A 27,396-nucleotide genomic window follows, 5' to 3' on the forward strand; every position below is an offset into this window, starting at 1 on the left:
AACTGTAGAGGAGAAAATGTGCATAAGAAGCAGACACATTAGAACAATCACTGTTAGCCTTTAATAACCTGAGCAAATTTTTGTACTTGGCTCACATTAATCTTCTTTAGTGATCAGGAAGCCTGACTAGCACATGGTCTATTGTGCGGTGAAAACAGGGTTAGTGAAAGGGGCCACTCAGGTTTCTGGTTTAACAACTGAAAATTAATTAAAATATGGAAAATCTGCTGCCCATTCTGAGATGGAAAGAAGGGACAAAGTGCCTCCAGTTTCCATGTTACTGTTACTGATGCATGATCCAGTTAAAGGGACAACAAGGGCTGCCGGTTTACCGTAAAGCCACACAATTCTAAGCTACTCCTACCAGACCACCCTCATGAAGACTTTTCCTGTCTCCTTTCTGACTCAATTCCTATCCACCCTTTCTCCTTAGCTTTGGGCATTTTGTCCCTGATATTTTATCTGGCCTGTGTGATCACAGATCAAAATCTCTGACTGCTAGCATGCCCCTGTATCATCTTTGTCAACTTTAGGAAAATGATGTCTTCATTTTATTTATTTTTTGATGTCTTCATTTCAGTTCAATTCAGCCACATTTGTCAGCAAATTAAATCAGCTTAAGAATACCTCACAGATGCCTGGGTGGTTCAGTTGGTGAAGCATCTGACTTTGGCTCAGGTCATGATCTCAGGATCCCGGGATCCAACCCTGGGTAGGGCTCCCTGTCCAGCAGGGAGTCTGCTTCTCCCTTTCCCTCTGCCCCTGCCCTGCTCATGTTCACTCTATCTCTTTCTCTCAAATAAATAAAATCTTAAAAAAAAAGAATAATTCCTCAGATTGAAAGTATCAACACAAGGGAAAACTGCCAGGAGTTAAATATAAATATATATTCATTTTCACATTCATCTAACTTAGAGAAAATATTAAACAAGCTAAATATTCATGGTAGATTCAATGTTGTTTTTCCTAAATGAATATAAAAGAAATATCCCAATCTTTGCTGAAAAGTATGTTACTTTATTTCTACTCCACTGAATGTACATAGATGGTATGTGTAAAGTTTGATACTTCTTTGATGACTAAGAGTTGGAAATCATCTAAATAATCTAATTAAATATAATGATCCTTTTTAAAATGAATAATACGGATCTAAAAGGATCTAAGTATTTTCAAGCTGAATATTAACAAAATGAAAGAAATATAAATGTATCCAATGATAGGAAGTAGTTATTGTTTTTGGGTAGAAGAGAGATATGTCCTGTCTGAAGAAAAATAAATTCAATTATTTATAAATACAATATAAATAATGTAATGCCAATGTAGTAATGCCAATATAAAGAATTACACTGGCTGGAACACTAAGTAGTCATGAATTTTTATCTTCTAACTTAAAGAAAATCACTTGCTTCTTGGTCAAAGGAGTTGAACAATATATAATATATATTACACTATATATATTATATTATACATATATATGTATAAATTACACACATATATATGTATATGTATTATATATTCCACATGTGTAATGTACATACATATTATATATTACACATACATGTATGTGTATGTGGTTGTGTGTTAAAGGGAAGTTACCCAAATAAAAGTAGACTTGAATGTTTTTTTTTAATGATAATCTTCTTTCCAGTTTTAATCAATTCTAACCCTTTACATGATATTGCACCTTGCTAACCCTCTGCCCATTCTTAGAAGAAAGGCAATATTGAAGCAGTTTGGGTCCACTATCCTCAGTAAATGAAGTTACACAAGACACAATTTCTCAGAACCCAAATGTCTTCAGTTGCATAAGCGTGAACAAGTACTGCATAGTGGGTTATGAAGATTTTATGGAGATGTCTGACACTTCACATAGAACAAGATTTTCTGACTTGTTCTCTAGTTATTTCAATATTACAAAAAGCTATACCTAGAAATTATATGATGAGAAGCGATCAATACTAGCAAAAATGCTACAAGGATAGCACAGGAGGCCAGTAGTTCTTGAGCTCAGTAGGGACATTGACATGTTGGATCAGGGGAAAAATGGTGTATTAAGAAAGGAGGAAAAGAGACAAAGATAGATTTTCAAGTTATTATCTGAAGCAGACTGTATGGGCAGAAAGATAATCCTATGTGATATTTAAAATAAGGCCTTGTATCACCTTCTGAACTTTCATCAGCTATAAATAAACTGGGTTCTACTATCATTAACTTTACCTGTTGTCTATTCTAGTGATGTAGAACAAATAACAGCTCTACACAAATAATAAATATTTGCTTTGATTTATATTCCTTTCCTCTCTTCCCTTTCTTTTCTATCCTGTATTTATGGTCATAGCTCAACAGCAACGCTGGTCGCCTGTGTTATTCATTTGGTTTTGCCAGCTAATTCTGGTCTTCTGTCTTCCTGCTCTCAATGCTGCTTCAACAAAGAGTCCAACCTCAATCAACACCTCTGTTATTTTTCTTGACATTCTCAATTCTGGACCACTTTGTGATATTGATGGAAACTGCCATCAATGATAACCAAGAAGAGCCAAAGAGCATGTCTTAACAAGTCATCCTTATAATATTTTCACTAGAAATTAAGAGAAAAAGGACTTTCCCCCTTCTACTGCACAGTGAAGATAAATAAAACCAAAAGCCATCAGTGAGTGGGTCTTCTTCTAGGAGGCAAGCACACAACAGAATTCTATACAGGGATGAAGTCTGTGGGCTTAGGGAAGAAGAGATCAGAGAGCAACTGTAGTATGAATGATGGTTCATCTTCAATGGAAAGGATGAGTGACATATGGCCCCCCAGTCTCACAGTAAGAGAAAATCCTAAGCCAATGATGGACTGTATGAGGTGTAGAAAAAGGAAAATTAACTTTTGTTCCCCTTAGAACCAAAGTAGAAGGAAGTGAAGCTTGTTTGAGAAGATAAAAACTAAATTTAATATTTTAAAAGTAAATTCTGCTGAATAATTATTTAGACTTGAAAAAATCTATAGAGATTTGAAATTTATAAATACCTTTAGATCTGCACACTTGTAAATTTTCCTATTAGACTCTCAATGTTCAATTAGAAGGAGAAACTTTTTTAAATGAAGTGTAACTCCCTAGCTTAAAATTTAATACAGATTTCTGCATGAATTATTTTAAAAGCATCTAATATCTGCCTTTATTAATTCTGTTTAATTTTTTTCCTGGTCTTTAAAATGTGGTCCTCTGGGTCTCATATTTATCCTACTTTAATGTTTGATTTATAATCACTAGTGGAATCTCCCATTTTGATACTCCTGTTATTGCATTAATAAATTACTTTCTGGAACTAGATTTCAAAATTGTCATGTCATATTTTGCTTAATATTAAGTAATGAAATACGAGTGAATAAGAGCAATGAGTAGAGTGCATTAACACAGGAAGATTAAGGTAAGTGTTACTTGAAATATTCTTAAAACACAGTATTATGCATGTCTACACAGTACTTTGATTAAATAATCTTTCTTCCTTTTCAGCTCATTGAAAGTTAAGAGTCAATTATCCTGAACACATATTTGATTCAGTCAGTTTTTTTAAAAATGAAAAGGTGTGACAAGACAGAATCACCATCTAGCCTCTCCATCCTGAGCTCCGAGAATATATTTTTAGTGTTGTCTCCCTAGATGATTATTATTACTGTCATTTCTGCCTATTCCCCTTTTCCTTAATGTATCTAAAGAAAGGGAAAACATAGTAGTATGTTTTAGGTTAAGATCATTCAGATAAATGCAACCCTTTATTTTCTACCTCTTCCACACAAAGCAGGTAGTAAAGCACTTCACAGAACAGTTCAGTTCTCAATTTGCTAATGAAATTAAAAACTGAGGCCTCCATATCCACCCCAAATGTCAGGACCAAGAACCAAAGCAGCCTACATGTATAAGATTTTATTTTGAGTTACTACATGTTCTTGCCCACGAAAATAAATGTAAAAGCATACAAACAACTTTCTTCAGGAACTCCATGAAAATTAATTTATCTGAATGAGAAGCTCTTGAAACTGAGCAAATTTCTTAATTATCAAACACCTGTTTACTTAATACTAACTTCAAGATGCCTGCCTCTTTGTCCACCAATCTTAAGATACTATATCACAAAATATGCCCAACTCTAAGCTGCTTCTCACATTGAAAGACCCACTCAAGCCCAGATCCCTAGCCTTACACTAACCTCCCCACACCAACCCAACTAGCTCCTGTTTCTGGATATTCTAAGACTATCAAAATGTTGTCCTCCATAACTGCCATAGGTAATAAACTCAGCTCTGGTTAATAGGTTATACTTAGGGTTAACAGCAGACAAAATTCACCTTCCATGTACATCAATGTAAAGGCACTTTGTTTTTCTGTTGATGTTATGATTGATCATGTAAATATGCATTTAATTTTGACATGATAATTTGCTCTGAATATTTCAAAACAAAACCTATCATCTATCTATAAAGAGAATTTTCAAAAATTGGAAAAAAAGCATAGCAAATCAATTATTTGGGAATGTTAATTCAACTATGACCTTTTTTTTTTTTTTTTAAAGATTTTATTTATTTATTTGACAGAGAGAGACACAGCGAGAGAGGGAACACAAGCAGGGGGAGCAGGAGAGGGAGAAGCAGGCCTCCCGTCAAGCAGGGAGCCTGATGTGGGGCTCGATCCCAGGACCCTGGGATCATGACCTGAGCCGAAGGCAGCGGCTTAACCAACTGAGCCACCCAGGCGCCCTTCAACTATGACCTTTGTTTTAAAAAATCTGTTTTAAAAAAAATCTGCTTTTGATATCTAAAATAAAAACTCCACAGCATCTGAAATATTTTTAACTCCCAATTAACTGAAAAAAATTTAAAAACAGTGAAACAAAATAGTGAAATGATTGTCACAGAAAAAAACTGAAATGCCTTTTGAGAGAATTTATTAAATATCAAGTTAAGATTTAATCTTTAGTTAAACATATCAAAGGGCAAGTCTGGAGTACTGAGCTAGTCATCTTTGAAACACAGCAGGCCCTCATTCATCTCTCCTGAAACACTGCTCACAACTATGCAACGCTATCCTCACTTTTTAAAGAGCCCCAAGCTCCATGTATTTACCTGTGAAAACCAAGGACGTCAGAAATGGCGTCACTGTCCTGTCTACCTCAAAATCTCACCCTATACTTTTTCTTTTTTATCCAGACTTCTAGAATGAGGTAATCTTTCTCCTTTGCAAAGCAAAAAGCTGTTTTGTTGCCAAATCACTATGCTCTGAACTCTTAAATATCTTTGATTTCTGGTACCTCTTGCCAGCTACTTGTGCTTTTTAGAGCATATATATTTATTTTCTATAATAAAATAGTATAATGATGATGCTAATGCTGATGATAATCACCTCCATTCAGCTCTTTTGCTCTCCCCCAGGTTTTTTTGTTTCTTTTCACAGTAAGCCTCAATAAACTTTCTACCCAAGGTTTCTGTGTCATTCTGTGTGTCTTACATGCTCTTCATCATATCTCCCTGCAGTGAGCTTCTGTCCTCACTCTGCTAAACTTGCAAACTTCCAACATTACCACTGACCTGCAATAACCAAGTCCAATGTGCTCTTCCTCCAAGCCCACTCCCTACCTCACTTGATTTTGCAGTGTGAGATAATGATGATGAACATAAGGATTTCAAAATCATCTTTCTTGACTCTGAACCATTGCTTTGCCCTGGAATTATTCCCTCAAAAATGTCTGTACATCCTAACCTGCTTCCTTACATACTAAGCAGAGATATCCTTCCAAGTTCAGCTCTGAGCTTTATTTATTTACTTTTCAATTGCTATCCTCTGTGTGATCCTTTCTACTCAGACCTTCCTATATTGATTCTTAAACTTTCAGTTCAGGTTCTGACCCTACCCAGATGCCAGTTTTGTATTTTCAGTTCTATGCTTGATCACATAGATGTCTTGCAGATACATAAAAGTCAGTAGACTAAAACTATACTCCTTATATTTATGGCTATACCCTCCCTCAAAGTTCCATATATATTATCTCTTCACCTCCTATATTAATATTGTTCTTTACAACCTTTCACTTGGAAGATTGTTTTAATTTTTCACATGTTCTGTAAGCCTCCAGTTTATTCTAATCACACAGCCTAATACATTCTAAACAACACTTTGTATTTTGTCATATGCACCAAAAAGACTCATGGCTCGCTATTAATAAAGTATAAAATGAAAGACGGGCACTCAGGTTACTCACTACCTGGCTTCAACATATATTTACATAGTTATTATCACCTGACTCCCTATAAAATAGTCCAGATCATCTGTTGTGTACATTTGTTCACATATATATCACCCTCACTCTATTTTGCTTATGATACCCACTGCCCAGGTCCTGTCCAGATTCTATGTCTTTTTCCAAGCACTGTTAAGTTCCCAACACTTCTACAGTACTCACTCAATCTCTTTTCTGAACTTCTATGTTAGTCATTTAATATTTAATCATATACTTCATTAAAAAAATTAGCATCTATTTTTATTTAGTTTTGATGTGTTGTTTTGGGTTTTCAATTACTCTAGGAACTCAAGAAAGGGCCTATTTCATGTTCCTTTGAGAACTGAAACTATTCACACATCTTACTGTCGATATTAACATGAGTTTACCATTCAACTGTCTGCATTAATATGACTTTAATATTTCAGGAAATGCTTGCCAGGAAGATGAGGCTGTAAATCAGTTCATCTCCCCCACTTCCCTACGGAACTTTGTGAAAACCCAATTCCTTGAAAAATAGACTATTCAACTAGTGCCCACTAAAGTAAATATCTCTTTCTCACAACAACACATAGCTCAACCAAATGAATGTTACTATCTCCCAAACCCTCACCTCCTTGAATTCATCAGTCCTAAACTCTTACAACACAAACTCACCCAGTTCCAATCCACACTGCTAATGAGAGACCTGTCAAACTAGATCCCCAAAACCTCAAACACATCCCCCTTGGTCCTTTCCTTTCCATACGCTGCTCACTCTCTGTCAAGACCTTGATCTCCTATACCAATGTGAGCAACAGCCTCAGTTGTTAGTTTGATGAATTTCTTGGGAGGGTTGGGGGTGGAGCCAGCATTCAGCTGTTTGAAACTTCTATATTATAAAGTATGTATATGCATAATATGTCTCGTATATATCCCATTGAAGGATCTCAAGAAATATTTTTTCTCCAAGATTAAATCTTTTCACTATCTTCCATACTTTTTTTTCCACTGTTACAACTTTGTTTAGAAATATATTTAGCACTACTGACAAAGACTGCCTCCTTGACCAAAATTCAGTCAGAATCCTCAGAGTGCTCTTCTTGACTAGTCCGTGACCTTGGCCTGCCTTTAGCATGAATCCTGCTAAGTCAGTTTAGTTAGAATATCCCCACCATTGCTGTCTGATCAAACTCCTCACTGCCCCCCTGTGAAACCTAAGTGCTTGGTCTTGCATTTAATGAGAATTCTGTTAGACCAGTTTAGCAATAATCCCCTACCCTCAGTATGTCCTCTCAGTAATTGTCTCCTCCTACCCCCTCACTCTGCTCTTTGGCAATAAATCTCCAGTTTCTTTGCTGTATTCAGAGTTCAGTTCAGTCTCTCCCCCTATTGCCATAGTCTCATCTCTATTATAATCGTCATGAATAAAGTCCTCCTTACAATTTTAACAAGTGTCAGAATAATTTTTCTTTTTTTTTCTTTTTTTTTATTAAAGATTTTTTTTTTTTTTTTTTTTTTTTTTTTTTTTTATTTCAGAGAGAGAGAATGAGAGACAGCATGAGAGGGAGGAGGGTCAGAGGGAGAAGCAGACTCCCTGCCGAGCAGGGAGCCCGATGCGGGACTCGATCCCGGGACTCCAGGATCATGACCTGAGCCGAAGGCAGTCGCTTAACCAACTGAGCCACCCAGGCGCCCAGAATAATTTTTCTTTTAACACTACCTTGGAAATCTAAAATGAGGTAACCTACTTTAATAATATTTTGGTATTAAATTTAAGTTATATATTATGTATTGTAAATTAATATAACTTATTAATATTAAATTAACATTAATTTAATAATTTAATACAATATAAATCAAATTATACACAATAATAAATACATATCAATAAACTATGTGTATATAGTTGATCAGTGAACAACACGGGTTTGAACTGCACAGATCCACTTATATGCAGATGTTTTTCAGTAAATACGGTATAGTACTATAAACATATTTTCTCTAATGATGTTCTTAAAAACATTTTGCTTTTTTTAGCTTACTTTATTGTAAGGATACAATATATAATACATATAAAATACAAAATTGACTATTTATGTTATTGTTATGGCTTCCAGTCAATACCAGTCTACTAGAAGTTAAGTTTTTCAGGAGTCAAATGTTATATGCACATTTTTGACTGTATGGAGGGTCAGCACCTCTAACCTACATGTTGTTCAAGGAGATACACACACACACACACACACACACACACACACACACACAGAGTTAGCTTAGTATGCTAGACCAGTGGTCCAAACTCTTGCTATGGCTGTGGGTCAAATCTGGGCCCACCAAATTTGGCCCACAATCATATTTATTTATTTATTCATTTACCTTTGTCTATGGATGCTTTCACACTAAAATTGTAGATCAGAATAGCTGCAACAGACCAAATGGCTCACAAAGCCTGAAATATTTACTCTCTGGTCCCTTAAAGACAAAATTTGCTGACCTCTCCGTTAGACTATTAATTGTTTGTCTCATTCATAGAACATACTTTTTACTTAATGTATTTATAAATGTTAATTTAGCTACTGATCATTGCAATGTCACTAGAAGGATGTTCTTTGGATCCCCCAAATATCTATATATACCAAAGAGTTTTGTTTTGTTTTATTTGGTTTGGTTTTGTTTTCCAACCTGGCATGAGAAATATATTTGCATTAAAATGGTTTGAATTCTCGGTAAATAGGATAAAGTTAGGTGTACAAAATAAATGCATTTTCCTAAAAAGTAACCAGAATAAAGGCCATCTTCATTTAAAAGTCATCAAAATTGTAAGTAATCATTATTAATTCATATGGAAGTGTCAACCCTATGAATGGCACTTCCTGTAATAAAAAGCCCTTTCCAGGCTCAATAATGGAGCAGTTGATGACCGCTCAGCTAAATGATGTCTTTTTGATTTGTAGCTAAAATGTGAATAGCAGCAATTTTCTGATGATCATTTCATTCTTCAGATTATTAGCAAAAAAAAATTCACACAAGAGGAAAATAGAACACCCCTCTCTAGAATTTCAAATATTTCTTGTCTTCAGAAGGTTTGTTTGCATAACAGTAGCATAAGTACCAAATTGTCACTGGTTCTTAACTTTCTTCAGTTAAAACCTACAGGAGTTTACCAAAAGCGTTCTTAACTTCAGACTCCTATAATCAATGATCTGCTTGAGTGGTCCAGTCTACTGAAGCCAGAAGGCAAAACGAAGACATATACAGATTTAAATATTCTCTTCACTGAGTATCTCATGTAAAATGAACATAAAAGTTGATGTGTCCCATGATCCTAGAGGTCTAAAATTCTACCACAGTTGATGTGGGAAACAAAGGCAGAAGAAAAATTATTAAATTTCCTACAGCCCACTGACAAGTCCTTAAAACAGTCAGAGTGACATTCCTCTAGGGACTCAGCTGCCTCGATGTTAATATTTTGCTAAGGTCAAAAGGCAACCCCCAGGATCCTATAAGTCTACTTTAACATATAAAAATTCCTTTAGAAACTTCCTTTATCTGTAACCCCCCAAAATATATGTTGGCAATCAGCCTCCAACCATATGACCCACCGATACACATCTGAACAGTCTCATGATTCAGGTTTTAGTAGGCAGTAATAAATCACCTTTTCCAAACAATAGCTAGCCCCCTCAATGTCCTGGAAACCTTGTTTCCAAAATTCCTTAGAGATTTACACTATCTTTAACCCCCTCGCAACTTGAAAGTATACAATGGGCCACTCTTCATGACCCAGATGCACTCTTTCTGCCCACGGGTCTTGTCCCCATGCTTTAATAAAACTACCTTTTTGCACCAAAGATGTCTCAGGAATTCTTTCTTGGCTGTCGGCTTTGAACCCTAATGTCTTTTCTACATCACAGTGACACTTGCAAAGAACAGAGCTTATTTTGAAGTAACCTCTAAACTGCAAAATATAGAGGAAAAAAATAAGAGGTTAGGCAAATTCTAAAGCATCTCTCTGTCCTTTAATTTTGTTTTTGTTTTAGTCAGCCACTAATATGCCAACATTTTTTCTCATTCTGAAGATTAAACTGGGCTGATCTCAGCCTCCAACTGTACCTTTGGAGGAGGGGCAGGTAGCCACCAATCCTATACAAAATGAGTTTTCTTTTTTCAGGGTTCTATTCCTGTAAGGTGCCTCTCTGGATATGAAAATACCATCTGGCCTTTACCACTGCTGTCTTGGTGATTTGTCTGTTGCCCTGAGGAATAAACTCTCTTTGTCTCTGATGTAAAGACCTCATGTTTTACATACACATTAATTTGCAAGTAGGGCAAAACCTCAGATCTTTGCACTCAAAAGCTCTCCTCCCTCAATTCTAAACATCCCCCCATTTTCTCTTAAGGTTTTAATTTTAATATTAATTTCTACATCACTACTAAAATAGCCTCAAATTGCAAAGTGAAATTTTATTAATGTAGTCATAAATCAAATAATCTTTCATCAAACTTGTAAATTAAAAACTCAAAATTATCATTAATTCTACACACCCAATTTGTGCTTTCATACTGCGACACTGCCATTTAACACTCTGAATTACACTATTTATATATGTATCTGTGCAGACTTCACCACCCAGCACTAAGCTATTTTGATATCCCCTTTGGATTCTTCCTAGCCAGTCCATGAGCTTCAGCCCATTTCCATTAACTACTGACATTTTCCCAATGACAAACATGTTTACTCTCTAATATCTTTGATAAGGTTATGACCTTCTTTTCAAGATGCAATGCTCTGCCATGATTCTTTCAGTTGAATGGACATATGAATTCAATGTTTTTGCCTATCCAGTGCCAGCTCATCTTAGATTTTGTTACCCCATGGAAATGTTTTTCTAGTCACATTTAATATCAGTACATTCAAGATGACAAAAGAAAAAGACATATGATGATTTCACTTATATAGGGAATCTAGAAAACAAAACAAATGAATAAACAAACAAACAAAAAGCAGAATTAGACCTGTAAATACACAGAACAAACTAGTGGTTGCCAGTGGGGAGAGGGAAGAGGGATGGGCAAAATGGGCAAAGGGAGGGGGAGGTACAGTTTTCCAGTTATGAAATGAATAAGTCACAGGAATGAGGAATTTGAGAAACAAGACAGAGGGTCATAGGGGAAGGGAGGGAAAAATGAAACAAGATGAAACCAGAGAGGGAGACAAACCATAAGAAACTCTTAATCTCAGGAAACAAACTGAGGGTTGCTGGAGTGGAGGGGGGTCGGAGGGATGGGGTGGCTGGGTGATGGACGTTGGGGAGGGTATGTGCTATGGTGAACGCCGTGAATTGTGTAAGACTGATGAATCACAGACCTGTACCCCTGAACAAATAATACATTATATGTTAATAAAAAAAAGTACAGCATAGGGAACATAGTCAATGATATTGGAATAGTGTTGTATGGCAACAGATGGTAGCTACACATGTGGTAAAGCATAGCATAAGGCATAGAGAAGTTGAATCACTATGTTGTACCTGAAACTAATGTAATACTGTGTGTCAGCTATACTCAAATTAAAAAAAAATGAAAAGTAAAAGACATGAGGTCAAAGACAGTAAATTTTTGCATCTTTCTGATTGTACAGTAACATATATTCACCATTGAAAATTTGTATAATGCAAACATATCATGGAAAAAATAACTATGAAAATGTTAATGTATTTCCTTATAAAACACACTGTTGAGATCTCAATGTGTATCAGTTTGCATACTTTTTTTCTCTTAAGATTTAAGATTAGGCATTATACCCCACTATTAAAAATTCTCCATTAGCTATTTCAAATGCCTAACACTTTTCAGCCCAAATGACACTTTAGAAAGAAAAATAAATTGAAACACGATAATAGGTAATAAAGAAGAGGAAAAGTGGCAATATTTAGAATGTAGAAAAAAGGAAATGTAGATAAGGTAGCCCTGAATATCGTTTCACAAAGTAGCTCTGAGGAATTTTGTTATCTGGCAAATTAATTCACACATCTGAACAACAGCTGCTATGACTCTTCAAACGCATAATGGCATACCTTTATCAATTTCTGCATTTTTCAATTGAATCTCTAGAGACTAAAATTGATCACTGCACTCCAAGAAGTATGTAGTTGAACCATAAGTAAGACTTCATTAAATAGAAAATTGACTTAATTGAATAAGATAGAAGTACTGCATTGATTTAAAGAAAAACATTGAAAGAAATGACAAAAGGAATAATTAAAAATTCACATACTGAAAGACAACCAGACCCAGGACTGAATAACAGAAATGTTAAATATATTAAAATGCATATGACAATTATCAACATCAGAAAAACTATAATTAGTCCTGTGGCTAAGTTTACTGGAAATGAGACAAGAACTTTGGGCAGCAGGTTTCTGTTTTTGAGTTTGGATGAAATCACTTCTCAAGCATTTTTAGGCCTTTTTTTTTTTTCTTTAACAGTGTTGAAGTTTATGAGACAAATTCAGTTGATTAAAGAAAGATGCTCATGAAGTCCAAGTTGTAAAATGGTTTTAACCCGGTTTTGTCATATGCCAAGGATGTAACTTATCCAAATCTAAATAGCTATTACACAAATTGATGTTCTTCGGAGAAAATTGATCAGATAAGAATACTTGGATAATATAATAAAATAAAACTTAAAAAATAAAAAAAAAAGATACTTGGATAAATCACTGTTATTATTTTCTATTTCCGATTAGGAGGTGGGAGACAAGTAAAAGACTATTTTTGTTTCCAGTATCAAAACCCTCAACCTAAATGGACATAACCAAAAAATAAATAAATAAATAAATAGGATTGTATTACACATCTGACTTCAAGTATGACTTGATGTAGGGGCTCAAATGATGCCATCAGGGGCATGGATACTATCTTATTGGAACTTTTTTCAGATGGCTCATTCAGATAGGCTCTCTCTTCATAATCAAAAGATGGCTATAACGACCTGGAAAGCTTAGAGCCTTTTACTTTCAAGCCCAACAGGAAAAATCAAGGTTCTTTTTTTTCAGGATTCTCAATTAGAGATTCATTGCTTTCACTGGTCTTGATTGGGCCAGGTGGACATTCTTGCTCTGGATGTTAAGGATTTGCAACACACCAACAGGCTAAATCCCATGTCCACTCATGCCAGGGTTTGAGTATTGATTTTTAAGAAAAAAAATTTTTGTGGATGTCAGAAAAGGGTCAAGTTTGGCAAAGTGAGACAGACAACAGATCTATTACATGGTGTGCGTGCGCTGTTAATGACTGATTTCACATATGAAGGATGTTGTTTAGGACAAAAACAATGCTTCTCCAAACCTAACATAAATTGGTGTTTTATTATATAGGAAAGGGAAGCAGAATTGATTGTGACAGCAAGTGAGAGTAGGTCGGGGGAGGTATTTGGCAGCAACAGAATGGGTCCCTAATAGGAAATACATCATAGTAATTGTTAAAATTCTGAGAAAAAGTTTGAGTTTGCTTGGGGTCTTGCCATATTCCCAAATCATGCTTCTCCTAGAGAAAAATGATTTTGCCTGAAATCACAGGACTTTTGTGGCTCATCGGGGAAGCTTGCCAGGAGGAATGTGTGCTTTTGCCAGGATGTGTAGTCAGAGATTTCATTCTACTGAGAGGGGGGGAATCATGCTGGCAGCAGATCAGTCTGAGACTGCTGAGGGGATATATACATGCACGTCCTGGAAGAATTACAATTTTCCCTCAAAGTTTCAAGTCTCCTGTTGAGTTGTTAAGAGTTATCAGATTTGCCAAGGAACAGACTGAATTTACAAATGAGTCTTGCCAATAAGGATAAACTCTAAACATACAATTTAAAATGAATCACTTAGTGTTACAACACCAACACAGTTATGTATTTTATTACCATGTTTATTTCCCTCAAACTACCCACATCAACCCCACTTGTGATTATTGTGAACAAAATCTCCCTTACTAAACATAACAGACAAGTTCAAAGTCCATCCCTCCACCATGAATCCTTTCCAATCAATATGTGTTTTATCTGCATGTGTGTTTGTATATACACATACGTACATATATCATACATGGGTGTATTTTATATAAGTAAAATATGCATATTCAATACATTAGTCATACAGATATAGATTATCTAATTGCTTTATACATTGTTTCAAAACAGGAGTGCTGAGAATAAATAAATAATTGGCTCCAAACTATTTTGCAGAGCTGCGAGGAACCAAGGAGGTCATCTTGTCTAATCCCTTCATTTTATCAATGAAAAATTAAAGCCACAGAAAACTTTTTTTTAAACAACACACATTTATTATCTCACAGTTTCCATTGGTTATGAGCCCAGGAATGCTTCGCTGGGTCCTCGGCTCAGGGTCTAACAAGGCAACAGGAAAGTATCAGCTGGGCGGGGAAAGCCACAGAAAACTCTGGGTGAACACAGTGAGGAATGTCACTAAAACTCCTGGATTGGGATTCCAGATCCAGTCCAATTTCTTCAACCCTGGCTATCTCTTAACTAATGACAGATGCTTATACTGCTTCCTTAAGCTAGCCCTCTAATCTGTGTATTATTTTCCCTTTCTCCTTAGCTTTAAGTTTCAAGACCCTCCTTTATGAAGGTAAGGGAGGCACTACTAAGTCGTAACTAAATCAGGGTAAGTGTGTTATGTTATAGTTACAAGTGTCTCCCTCCCACTGCTTCCAAGATGGGCTCAGTTGACCCACAGTAGTCTGTTGAGGGAGGCACAAGGGTAACGGTGCTCCATGTGTTCCTTGGGATGAGCACACTGAGGATAGAATTACTAAGAGAAAATGTGCTTTGAGCAGGTGCTTTGAGCCTTTTGGACAAGTAGTCCCACGCTTTATCTTCTAACTCTGACACACTGGATGGTTCCCATTTCTCATCCTGTGAAAGGTACTCTGGGTTTTCTTAAATTCTCCATTCCTTGCCATCCCTCCAACTATGATTTTTTAATACTCAACATCATATTTAATTCAAGCCACCTGTTTGCACAGATGGCAGCTTGCTCACTTTTATGCAAGAGCTAAAGATCTAGGCCTGACCAAACACGGAGTTAAACTGTCACTTTGCTTTGTTTCTCCAAGTTTAAAGTGAGTTAAAGCATCAGAGAGAACAGATGTCTCTCCTTACACATTCAAGTTCACCTTTTTTGTCTCCCATGATCTTTTAGAAAACACGATACGAGATTCTTTGAACAGTATGTTTCTGCTTCAAAAAGATGAACCCTCCTGTCCCTCTTCCTAATATGACACTTACTGTCACATCATTAAGCAGATAAGAGCCACAATCTGCAGATCCTGCCTCACTTCACCCGCATTTACCTTCATAATATTGCTCTGGGGCACAGCTGGAAGCATATACACGATCGACTAGCAGATAACTGTGTTCACAGATGCTGATATGATACAGAAAATAAGCACTATTTTTTATCCTTATCAAAGTGTTCTGATACAACAAGTAACAAGATAATACAATTTTTCAATCTGTGTTTAGACTAGTCACTCAATTATTTATTTGTTAAATGTTTACCATGTTCCTGAGAAATGTGAAAGGGGGAGAAAAAAAGCACCTAAAATCTTGGGTGCCTGGGTGGCTCAGTCATTAAGCGTCTGCCTTCAGCTCAGGTCATGATCCCAGGATCCTGGGATCAAGCCCCGCATCGGGCTCCCTGCTCCGCGGGAAGCCTGCTTCTCCCTCTCCCACTCCCCCTGCTTGTGTTCCCTCTCTCGCTATGTCTCTCTCTGTGAAATAAATAAATAAAATCTTTGTTAAAAAAAAAAAAAAGCTCCTAAAATCTTAAAATAAAGTTTTGTGGTACATTAAAAAAAAAAAAAAAAAGGAGTCACCATTTATTGCTGTCTACAAGAGTGAAGGCGTTTCATCAGGCATTTATACTTATCTCGTGTAATTCTTACAATAATGGTCCTTTTTACATGAGAGAAAATAAAATTGAGCCTCGGGGAACTTCATTAACTGGACTAACACTACACAATTAAGAGAATGGTGCAACCAGAACTGCAAGAGGACACAGATTTAAATACAATTTGAGGATGAGAGTTACCATTGCTGTTCCGGGGAGATCCTACTTTCTGGTCTCTACCCCCTTCCAGCACAGCCCCCCCACCCCACCCCCCAGGTCTGGGTTGGTGTCCTGACCTGCAGCAGACAGAGGTGGTCATCGAAGGGGCAGCTCCTGAAAGTCCTAGCAGTGTTCCATTCCGGGAAACAACTGAGGTCTGAACTTGGCAAATTCGGGAGCATATGCCTCCATGTCTATTCTGCAGGTGCAAACTCCTGCTCAGTTCAGTCTCCTTAACGTCAGCTGTCAGGATCCTGTCAGAAACTGAGATAACGGCACTACAGCATCTGGCTGACTGTGGCTGACTATGGAGCTAGCGCCTGCTTGGCTGGTGCAGACCCACCTGTGAAGCTCAGCAAGAAGACAGTGATGACCTTCAAAGGGGCCGAAGGCAGACCGTGAGGCTGGAGCAAGATGACCAAGTCCTCCTGCTCTTATGCTAGACTCCATGTCCTCATATGAAATATTTATATATGTGTGTTTTTATTTTCAAAAAGTATATGGTTTTATTTCAATTGTTTTATTGTGATAAAATACTCATAACACAATTTACCCTCTTAATTTTAAGTGTAGAGTTGTGGGGTATTAAATACATTCACATTGTGCAAGATGACCCTCCATCTCCAGAACTCTTTTCATCTTCCCCAGCTGATACTCTACACCTGTTTAACAGTTACTCTCCAATCCCCTCCTTCCCACAGCCTCTCCTCTGGCAATCACTACTCCATACATTATATGTTAATCGGATTTAAATAAAAAATTTTAAAAAAATAAAACAAGATGAAATCAGAGAGAGAGACAAACCATAAGAGACCCTTAAGCATGGGAAACAAACTGAGGGTTGGGGGAGGGGAAGGGGGTGGGGGGATGGGGTAACTGGGTGATGGACATTAAGGAGAGAGGTTATGTAATGAGCACTGGGTATTTATTATATAAGACTGATGAATCACTGACCTCTACCTCTGAAACCAATAATATATTATATGTTAATTGAATTTAAATAAAAATTTTTTAAAAATTTAAAAAATCACCACTCTACTTCCCATTTCTACAATCCCAATTATTTCTATGTACCTCAGATAAGGGGATGGTTCAGTATTTGTCTTTTTGTGATCAGCTTATTTTACTTAGCATGTCTTCAAGATTCACTCAAAGCTGTAACATATGTCAGAATTTCTTTCCTTCTCAAGGATGAATAATAGGCCATTGCATGTATATACCATATCTTGCTATCTATTCATTCATCAATGGAAACTTGAGTTGTTTCCATGTTTTAACTATTGTCAATAATGCTGCTATAAACATGGATGAACAAATATCTCTTTAAGAAACTGCTTTCAGTTTTTGGGGGGATATATGCAAAAGTGGAATTTCTAGATCACATGGTAATTTTGTTTAATGTTTTAAGGACACCCCACACTGTTTTCCACAGTGGCTATACTATTTCACATTCCCACTAGTAACGCACAGAGGTTCTAATTTCTCCACATCCTTGCCAACATTTGTTATTTTCTGTTTTGTTTTTTTGTTTTAATAGTCATCATCCTATGATTGTGGTTTTGATTTGCATGTTTCTGATGTTAATGATATGCATCTTTTCATGTGTTTACTGTCATTTGTATATCTTAGAAAAGTGTCTATTCAAGTCTTTGTTCATAATCTGGTTTTTGTTGTTGTTTCTGAGTTTTAGGAGTTCTCTAAGTGTGCTGGTTATTGATCCCTTATCAGATATATGATTTGCAAATATTTTCTCCTGTCCTGTGGGCTGCCTTTTTACTCTGTTGATAGTGCCTTTTGATGTGCATGAAATCCAATTTGTCAAATTCTAATTTTGATCATCAGGGCTGTTGGTGTCGTATCTAAGAAATCACTGCCAAATCCAATGTCATCAAGGTTTTGTACTATGCTTTCTTCTAAGAGTTTTATACTTTTAAGTCTTCAAGTTAGGTCTTGGTTCCATTTTAAGTACATTTTTATATACAGTGTTAGGTAAAGGCTCAACTTCAATATTTTGCATGTTGATATCCAGTTTCCCCAGCACCATTTTGCAGAAAAGATTATCATTTTTCCATTACAGGATCCTGGCTCTCTTGTCAAAAGTCATCTGACCATATATGAGAGGGTTTTCTATTCTATTCCATTGGGATATATGTCTGTCTTTATGCCAGTATCAGAGTGTTTTGATTACTGTAGATTTGTGTAAGTTTTAAAATCAGGGAACATGAGTCCTCTAACTTTTTTCTATTTTTTCAGGATTGTTTTGGTTATTTCAGAGTCCATATGAAATTTAGGATGGGTTTTTCTAATGTTGCAAAAAATACTGTTGGGATTTTAATGGGGGTTGCATTGAATCTGCAGATCACTTTGGGTAGTATTGACATTTTAACAGTATTAAGTCTTTCATTCCATGGATATTAGAGGTCATTTCATTTGCTGATATCTTCTTAAATTTCTTTCAGAATTGGTGATAGTTCTTTTTTAAATGTTTGGTAGAATTCACCAGCAAAGCTTTCAGGTCCAGGACTTTTCTTTTTTGGGAGATATTTGATTACTGGTTCAATCTCCTTACTTATAGCTCCCTCTCCTTAGTTATAGCTCTATTCAAATATTCTATTTCTGCATAATTTAGTATTGGCACATCTTGTGTTTCAAAGGAATTTGTACATTTCATTTAAAATATCCAATTTGTTGGGCGCCTGGGTGGCTCAGTTGGTTAGGCGACTGCCTTCGGCTCAGGTCATGATCCTGGAGTCTCTGGATCGAGTCCCGCATCAGGCTCCCTGCTCAGCAGGGAGTCTGCTTCTCCCTCTGACCCTCCTCCCTCTCATGTGCTCTCTCTCATTCTCTCTCTCTCAAATAAATAAATAAAATCTTTAAAAAAAATTAAAAAATAGGGGCGCCTGGGTGGCTCAGTCGTTAAGCGTCTGCCTTCAGCTCAGGTCATGATCTCAGGGTCCTGGGATCGAGCCCCGCATCGGGCTCCCTGCTCCGCAGGAGGCCTGCTTCTCCCTCTCCCACTCCCCCTGCTTGTGTTCCCTCTCTCGCTGTGTCTCTCTCTGTCAAATAAATAAAATCTTTAAAAAAAAATTAAAAAAATTAAAAATTAAAAATTAAAAAAATTAAAAAATTAAAAAAATAAAAAAAATATCCAATTTGTTGATGTACAATTATTCATAGTCTCTCTTAACTCTATTCCTGTAGAATCCATAATAATGTCCTCAGTTTCATTTCTGATTTTAGTAATTTGAATTGTCTCTTTTTTTTCATTATCTAAAGGTTTGCCAATCTTGTTGATCTTTGTGAAACAAATTTTTGGTTTTATTGGTTTTCTCCATTGTTTTTCTATTTTCTATTTCATTTTTCTCTACTTTAGTCTCAATGATTTCATTCTTTTTGCTAGCTTTGGGTTTATTTATTTTTCTTCTTTTTCAAGTCCCTTAAGTTAGAAAGTTAGGTTGTTGACCTGAGATCTTTCTTCTTTTTTAATGGAAACATTTATACTTAAACATTTCTCCCTTAGCTTTGCTTTCATTGGGTCACATACATATTAGAGGTACGTTGTGTTCTCATTTATCTCTAAGTCTTTTTTTTTTTTTTTACTTATTTTTCTAAGTTATTTTTACTTTTACTGTGATTTTGGCCTTGATCAACTAGTTAAGACTGCATTTTATTTCCATAAATTTATTAATTTTTCAGTTTTTCTTTTAACTTTGGTTTCTAACTTTGTCCCGTTTTAATCTGAGAAGATCCTTTGTATATCTTTTAAAATCTATTGATACTTAATTTGTGGCCTAATCTACACTCTATCTTGGAAGATGTCCCATGCACACTTGGGCAGAATGTATATTCTGCTGTTGGGCACAATGTCTCCATATGTCTGTTAGAGATAGTTGGTTTGTTGTGTTGTTCAAGCCCTCTATTTCCTTATTTACCTTCTATCTGGTTGTTAAATCCATTGCTAAGAATGGGGTATTCAAGTCTCTGATTATTATTATAGAGCTATTTCTCCCTTCGGTTCCATCAATTTTTGCTTCATATATTTTGGTGGTCTGTTATTATGTGTGTAAATACTTATAATTGTTATACCTTCTTGGTGTATTGAAACTTCTGTTACTACATAATGTTCTTTGTATCTTGCCAACTTTTTTATTTAAAGTCTATTTTGTCTGATATTAGCACAATTACCCATGATCTCTTTTGGTTACTGTTTGCATGGAATATCTTTTGTCATCCTTTCACTCTCAACTTATTTGTGTCTTTGGACTGAAAGTGTCTCTCCTACACACAGATCATATTTTTAATATTTTATATATCATATTTTAATACATATGACAATCATATCTTTTTATTGGAGAGTTTAATCTATATTTAATTACTGGTAATTTTAAGTTATTGCTGGTAAGGAAAAACTGATTTCTGTCATTTTTCTTTTTTGTTTTCTGTATGCCTTATAGGTTTTTATTCTCATTTCCTGCATTTGTCTTCTATGTTTAGTTGATTTTTTATAGTGAAATGTTTAAATACCTTTCTCATTTCCTTTGGGGTATGTTCTGTAGCTATTTTCTTTATGGTTACCACGGGAACTACATTTAACATCCTAATGTTTATAATAGTCTAATTTGAATTTATACTAGCTTATCCTCAATAACATACTAATCTCTGCTCCTTTACAACTCCATCCCTACCACTTCTAGTTGTGGATGTCACAAAATTACATCTTTATCTATTGTTTGTCCAAAAACATAAACTCTGTGTCTCTGCAGCTGAATTCCTAAGAAACTCAAGTCCATATAGTCTCTGGTATCTTTTCACTTTCTACCTCCATGGGCTGAATCCTTTAGAGCCTAACTGAGAGGTAAGATGACTCTTAAAACTTCTCACCCTTTTCTCATGTAAATTCATTGCTTTAATTTTTAGAGCAGTCTGGTGCTAAGATTAAGACTTTTGAAAAAAAAAAGGGAAGGTTTCACTTAAACCTTCAGAAAAGTCTAGGTGCCCTATCACAATTTAAAAAACACCCACTTTTCTTGTTATGGACATTCAGTAAATAATAGGGCAGTACGTGTTTATAATTGGTATTTTCCTTGTATAATGATCTCCCTGAGGTCACAAGGTATAAGGAATGCTGAATAATGACAGGATTTAGTCATTCTTGGATTCAAGATGTAATGGCATCTCATGGCACCCTAAATTCCAATTATATTCCTAACAGAAACTTCAACCCCAATTCACACACACCCCGGACCAATGGAAATCCAAACGTCCTGGGTTCTCATTGAGCCACAGCCCATCAATAAGACGCTTTCTTTTTCCCCACAAAAGTTTTATGAGGGAGTCAGTGATAGGCCAGCCTTCGAACATTGCTAGATAATACACACACACACATACACACACACACCTGTAATTCTGTATGTAAAATATCAGAGGAAAAAAATCAGTTTTTACAAAAACAGTACCCTAAACCAACATTAAATAGTTAATTTAAATTGATTAAATCTTTACAACCTAAGTAGACAAAAGTTAGCTGATTTCTAGAGTGTTACATAAAACTGCACTCTTTATGTTCCTACATACTCTCTATGGCAGTCAGTCACAGAAAGCCTTTGGAAGACTGAAAACTCATGCTGGAGCCATTGAAGTTTATTCTTGCCCATTCTGAAAAATTGGCTGATATTGATAATCGTTATAAAAAGTTTACCCCATGAGCCTCATATGCTGCCAAGAATGTAATTGTGCTGAAATGGAAGGCTGGTATTAAGCTTGCATCTGGTTCTGAGTCAAGGAGCCCTCACTCTTTGACTAGTATCAAGGGAAGCTTCTTTCATTTAGGGAAAACAGATGGAACAATTTGACTATAATGGAGTTCATTTTGAGGAACTGTCCCAGCTTGTCCAAACTGATGGCACATTGGATAGGATTTCAAATAAATAATGAACACCTGCATGAGTTGTACTTACTACCCCTGGCTCAAATAAATCAAGTTTAAAAACATTTATTAGGCATCTACTATGTTTGAGGCATGGTTTCACTCCTGATTTTATCAAACATGATATTACAATCCTAATTCTGCCCCCCTTTTTTACTAAACAATTGTAAGAGAACACCATATTCTATAATAAAACATTTTTCAGAACACTTTCAGATTGTGTTTTCATTTATTATATCAATATATGGTTCTTGTGAAATTCAGCATTTGCCAACATTTGAAGTGGAATCTTAAGTATATTCTAACATTCCTGAGAACTACAACCATCTTCCTGAATGCCTTCTCAATCTTCTCCCACTATCTGCTCAAGAGTGCAAATGTATGCCATTTAGAAATTTGCTCAAGCATTTTGAATCCTGACGTTTCAACTCAACCACGATGAAAAATTGTATCCATAAATCTGTAAACGCTGAAGTGATTAAAATACTTCAACAATAAAACTCAATAAACATTTATTAAGTTTCTACTATATATCAGGTACTAACTAGTTTATTTGCTAGGGAAAAAAAAAGAATATATGAATAATACATCCTCACACAGTAAAGAAACTCACTCTTCAATGGGGGATACAGGCAAATAAAAGTATTCCAATACAAAGAGAAATACTGTGATTAAGAGTAAAGACTTGTGCTGTTAAATAAAGGTTGCAATTAGCCACCTATATTTTAAGACACTAGCCAAAATCGAGATGTATTTTAAATGTAAAATGTAGACTGGATTTTCAAAATTCAATATGAAAGAATATAAAATATCTCATTTAAAAAATACTGATTAATATTGAACTGCTTTTCAGGATATATTGTATTAAACAAAATGTATTAATAGAATTAATTTCACCTGTTTCTTTTCATTTTTCTAATGTGTCCTTTAGTAGAAAAATGGAAAAATTACTGTTTTTTTTTTTCTGGGGTCTTTGGGTCCAACACTCTAACATCTTTATTTTTTTTTATTATGTTATGTTAATCACCATACATTACGTCATTAGTTTTTGATGTAGTGTTCCATGATTCATTGTTTGCGTATAACACCCAGTGCTCCATGCAGAACGTGCCCTCTTTAATACCCATCACCAGGCTAACCCATCCTCCCACCCCCCTCCCCTCTAGAACCCTCAGTTTGTTTTTCAGAGTCCATAATCTCTCATGGTCCGTCTCCCCCTCCAATTTCCCCCCCTTCATTCTTTCCCTCCTGTTATCTTCTTCTTCTTCTTTTTTTTTTTTTTTGATCCCATTTACAATTGCACCCAAAACTGTAAGATACCTAGGAATAAATCTAACCAAAGAGGCAAAGAATCTGTACTCAGAAAATTATAAAATACTCATGAAAGAAATTGAGGAAGACACAAAGAAATGGAAAAACGTTCCATGCTCATGGATTGGAAGAACAAATATTGTGAAGATGTCAATGCTACCTAGAGCAATCTACACATTCAATGCAATCCCCATCAAAATACCATCCACTTTTTTCAAAAAAATGGAACAAATAATCCTAAAATTTGTATGGAACCAGAAAAGACCCCAAATGGCCAGAGGAATGTTGAAAAAGAAAAGCAAAGCTGGCAGCATAACAATTCCGGACTTCCAGCTCTATTACAAAGCTGTCATCATCAAGACAGTATGGTACTGGCACAAAAACAGGCACATAGATCAATGGAACAGAATAGAGAGCCCAGAAATGGACCCTCAACTCTATGGTCAACTCATCTTCGACAAAGCAGGAAAGAATGTCCAATGGAAAAAAGACAGTCTCTTCAACAAATGGTTTTGGGAAAATTGGACAGCCACATGCAGAAGAATGAAACTGGACCATTTCCTTACACCACACACAAAAATAGACTCCAAATGGTTGAAAGACCTAAATGTGAGACAGGAGTCCATCAAAATCCTAAAGGATTACTATGTATTTGTAACTCACATTAGGTTTCTGTTGGATAGCGCTGGTATGAACTCTTATGCTAGACCTATTATATTCAAAACTCATTCAGTCACTTGTTAGCTTTGAGACCTTAGGCAAAAATTACTTAATTTTCTTTGCCTGTTTCCTCATGCATGAAAAGAGGTTGATGATAAGTAACATTATTGACTGAAAAGGTTGTTGGAATGAGTCAAAATGAATTAAACCATGTAACTAAATAAGTAAGCATAGAACGTTTGGGAGGCACACAGAACAGTACCCATCTTGGACGAGGAAAAGTAAATTCAAGGTAGAGTTCCGAAAAAGAAAAAAAAAAAAATGGTTTCACTGAGCCTTAAAAGAATGTGGGAGAGCTGTCCAAGTGTAATAGGAGGAGAATATTCTAAAAATAGGGAACAATATGAATGAAGCCATCAAAACTGGAAAGTGGCCCATTCCAGGAACTGAAAGTGGTTTTCAAGGTGTAAGATTGCAACCTTCCTCAAAGCAATGGTGGGAAAAGAGACCAGAGGAGAGGCAAAAACCAGGTCACTGCACTGTCCTATCCTCTTCTAAGGAACTTAGGAAACAGAACTCCTCTATAAAATCAACCACCCTGTCTTAGGAGAGTCAAAGGAAATACACATAGAGCAGAACTGAACTAGGTATAAGTGATGTCATGCAGGTGACTGCTAAAATATTAATAAAAGAATTTCTGAGGAGTAAGGCATACTTCTTCCCCCCTTTGCTTACTATCAAGGCAGGTTGCTTCTAATAGCTAGAAAATTATCCTTTTTCATTAATTGAGCCTTAAGCCTTAAAACTTTTTTTTTTTTTAAGATTTTTTTATTTATTTGGCAGAGGGAGACACAGAAAGAGAGGGAACACAAGCAGGGGGAGTGGGAGAGGGAGAAGCAGGCTTCCCGCCGAGCAGGGAGCCCAATGCAGGGCTCGATCCCAGGACCCTGGGACCATGACCTGAGGCGAAGGCAGACGCTTAACAACTGAGCCACCCAGGCGCCCCAAGCCTTAAAACTTATAGTCATTTAATATATCCACTGTAAGCTAGCTTATGAAAAAATTTTGATTTTTACTTATCAGCAAACCCACCAGAAGAAATATTACTGCTCAGATTCTATTCTGATTATTGATAGACACTAACACTCCTAAGTTGTTTATAACTTAAATGGACAAATAGAATTAGAGAGACCCACTTCCCAGGAGAAAGAGAAAAGGCTGGAAGCTATCTGAAAAGGGCTACTTTGTCTAGGGCCCCAGGTAGGATTATAATATAAACTGAGGCCTCGAAAGAATTTTCAAGATTTCATCCCAAGAAACACCACTTCAAACTGGACAATGCCAAATAGAAAGTGGTTAGGAGCTCTCTGCTGGCAGCAGCAAGGGGAAAGGTTTTTATAGTGAAGACACAGAAGCAAAACAAAACCTTTGATCAGCTATAAATTAAGCAGTTGCCTTTTTGAGAAAGCCTAATTGGCTGTGATTCACTGCTCTTAAGTTTTGTTCGGTTTTGTTTTTTTGGCTCTAGTGCATCGACTCTGGCTTAGGTACTGGTTTGAGTACATACGCTGCCAAGACACTGGAGCCACCTCAGTCTAATGGCCCTCGTGTTTAATGATTTTAACAGTAGTTGCGGTGGTAAGTCATGAGGACAGTCATGAGAAAGGGGACTCTTTTGGAAGAGATGTGGCAGGTCAAATTTTAAATGTTAAAAATAAACATCATAAAAAGTGAAATAGACAAAAACATGTATCCCTGTATACATACAGTATATACTAAAAGAGTGTTAGGAGGGGCGCCTGGGTGGCTCAGTCTGTTTAGCGTCTGCCGACGGCTCAGGTCATGGTCCCAGGGTCCTGGGATCGAGCCCCGCCTCAAGCTCCCTGCTCAGCGGAGAGCCTGCTTCTCCCTCTCCCTCTGCCTCTCCCCCAGTTTGTGCTCTCTCTCTCTCGCTCACTCTCTACCTCAAATAAATAAATTCTTTAAAAAAATTAAAACAAGTAAAAGCATGATAGGAGAACCTGTAACAGTAAGCAACAGCAATAATACCTGAAATAATACTTAATTTTGATTAAAATCATTCTTTTGTCTTCTCTTCTGGTAAGATTTGCTGCTTTGTCATCAATGTTTTAAACAGCCAGATACAAATATCTGGTCCATGCCAAAATCCTGTGACAGCACCTGAGTGCGTATTCTCAGTTGATATCACAATAGATATCCTATTTCATGGTAGTATGCAATTAGCATGTTTCTCCGAGTTTGTCTCTGTCCCATGTCGTTGTCACCTCCCCCACTCAGCATCACTGAAGCAGACTTGCCCCTTTGCTCTTCTGGAAGGCACGCTCTTTCTCGCAGGGCAGCAGTTTGTCTTGTATGGTCTCATAAACAGACCGCATTGATCACTCATTCATGGCTCAACACTGCAACCTTCCATTTATCTCTTCTTTGGGTTAGATTTTTTTTAATTTATTGTCCTTCAGATTTGAAAACTAATGACACAGTCAACATAAATTTAGAAAAGAATCAAATTCTAGCTAAGACAGATGCATCTTCAGATGAGTGAGAACTACAAAGAAATAAAAATGTAAGAGTAAATATTATACGAAATTACTTCTAATGTTATTTAAGAACCTAAGCTCCTAAGGGTCTATCTTTGTACTGACCTTTTATTAAATTACAAATCTCACTGTGACTGTTTTTGGGAAGAGAGCACAGAAAAACCAAAATTTGAAAACAATGAACAATATAGAAAAAAGAATAATGTAGACATGGCCTTGGCGGTAGGAGAGCAGATTGGGAAATGCTCAAGCAAACAGTGATGGACTGTGACAGAAGTTATTAAAATCCAAATCCACACACACTTCAAATTGTTTTTCATCTGGACACAGTTTCTTCCCCTCGTCTGAACTGCAATCACAAATAATGGGCTTCAACCCTCTCAACCAATGCCCAACGAGAGAGGCACGTTCAAACATTTGGACATCTACTTGTTCATATGCCGTGCTTTGATGCCCAGGTTTCGTTCTGTGCCAGAGATCCTGGTCCAGGACAAAACTGGAAAAAGATGGTGCAGAGACAGGATGATAAATGAGGTTTACCAGATAAAAAGGTTGGGTTGTCCTCGTACGTTCTTGG

At 36.3% G+C, this 27,396-nt stretch overlaps 1 protein-coding gene across 4 annotated transcripts in view; it reads right to left on the minus strand.

Annotated features, from left to right (window-relative positions):
• The window catches only part of DPP10 (dipeptidyl peptidase like 10), a 1,380,361-nt gene that overhangs the window by 327,015 nt on the left and 1,025,950 nt on the right, over window positions 1-27,396 (minus strand). The gene's annotated exons all lie outside the window — the stretch shown is intronic.

The sequence above is a fragment of the Halichoerus grypus genome, chromosome 4 (assembly GCF_964656455.1).
Source record: "Halichoerus grypus chromosome 4, mHalGry1.hap1.1, whole genome shotgun sequence".
In the NCBI taxonomy this organism is placed as follows: domain Eukaryota; kingdom Metazoa; phylum Chordata; class Mammalia; order Carnivora; family Phocidae; genus Halichoerus; species Halichoerus grypus.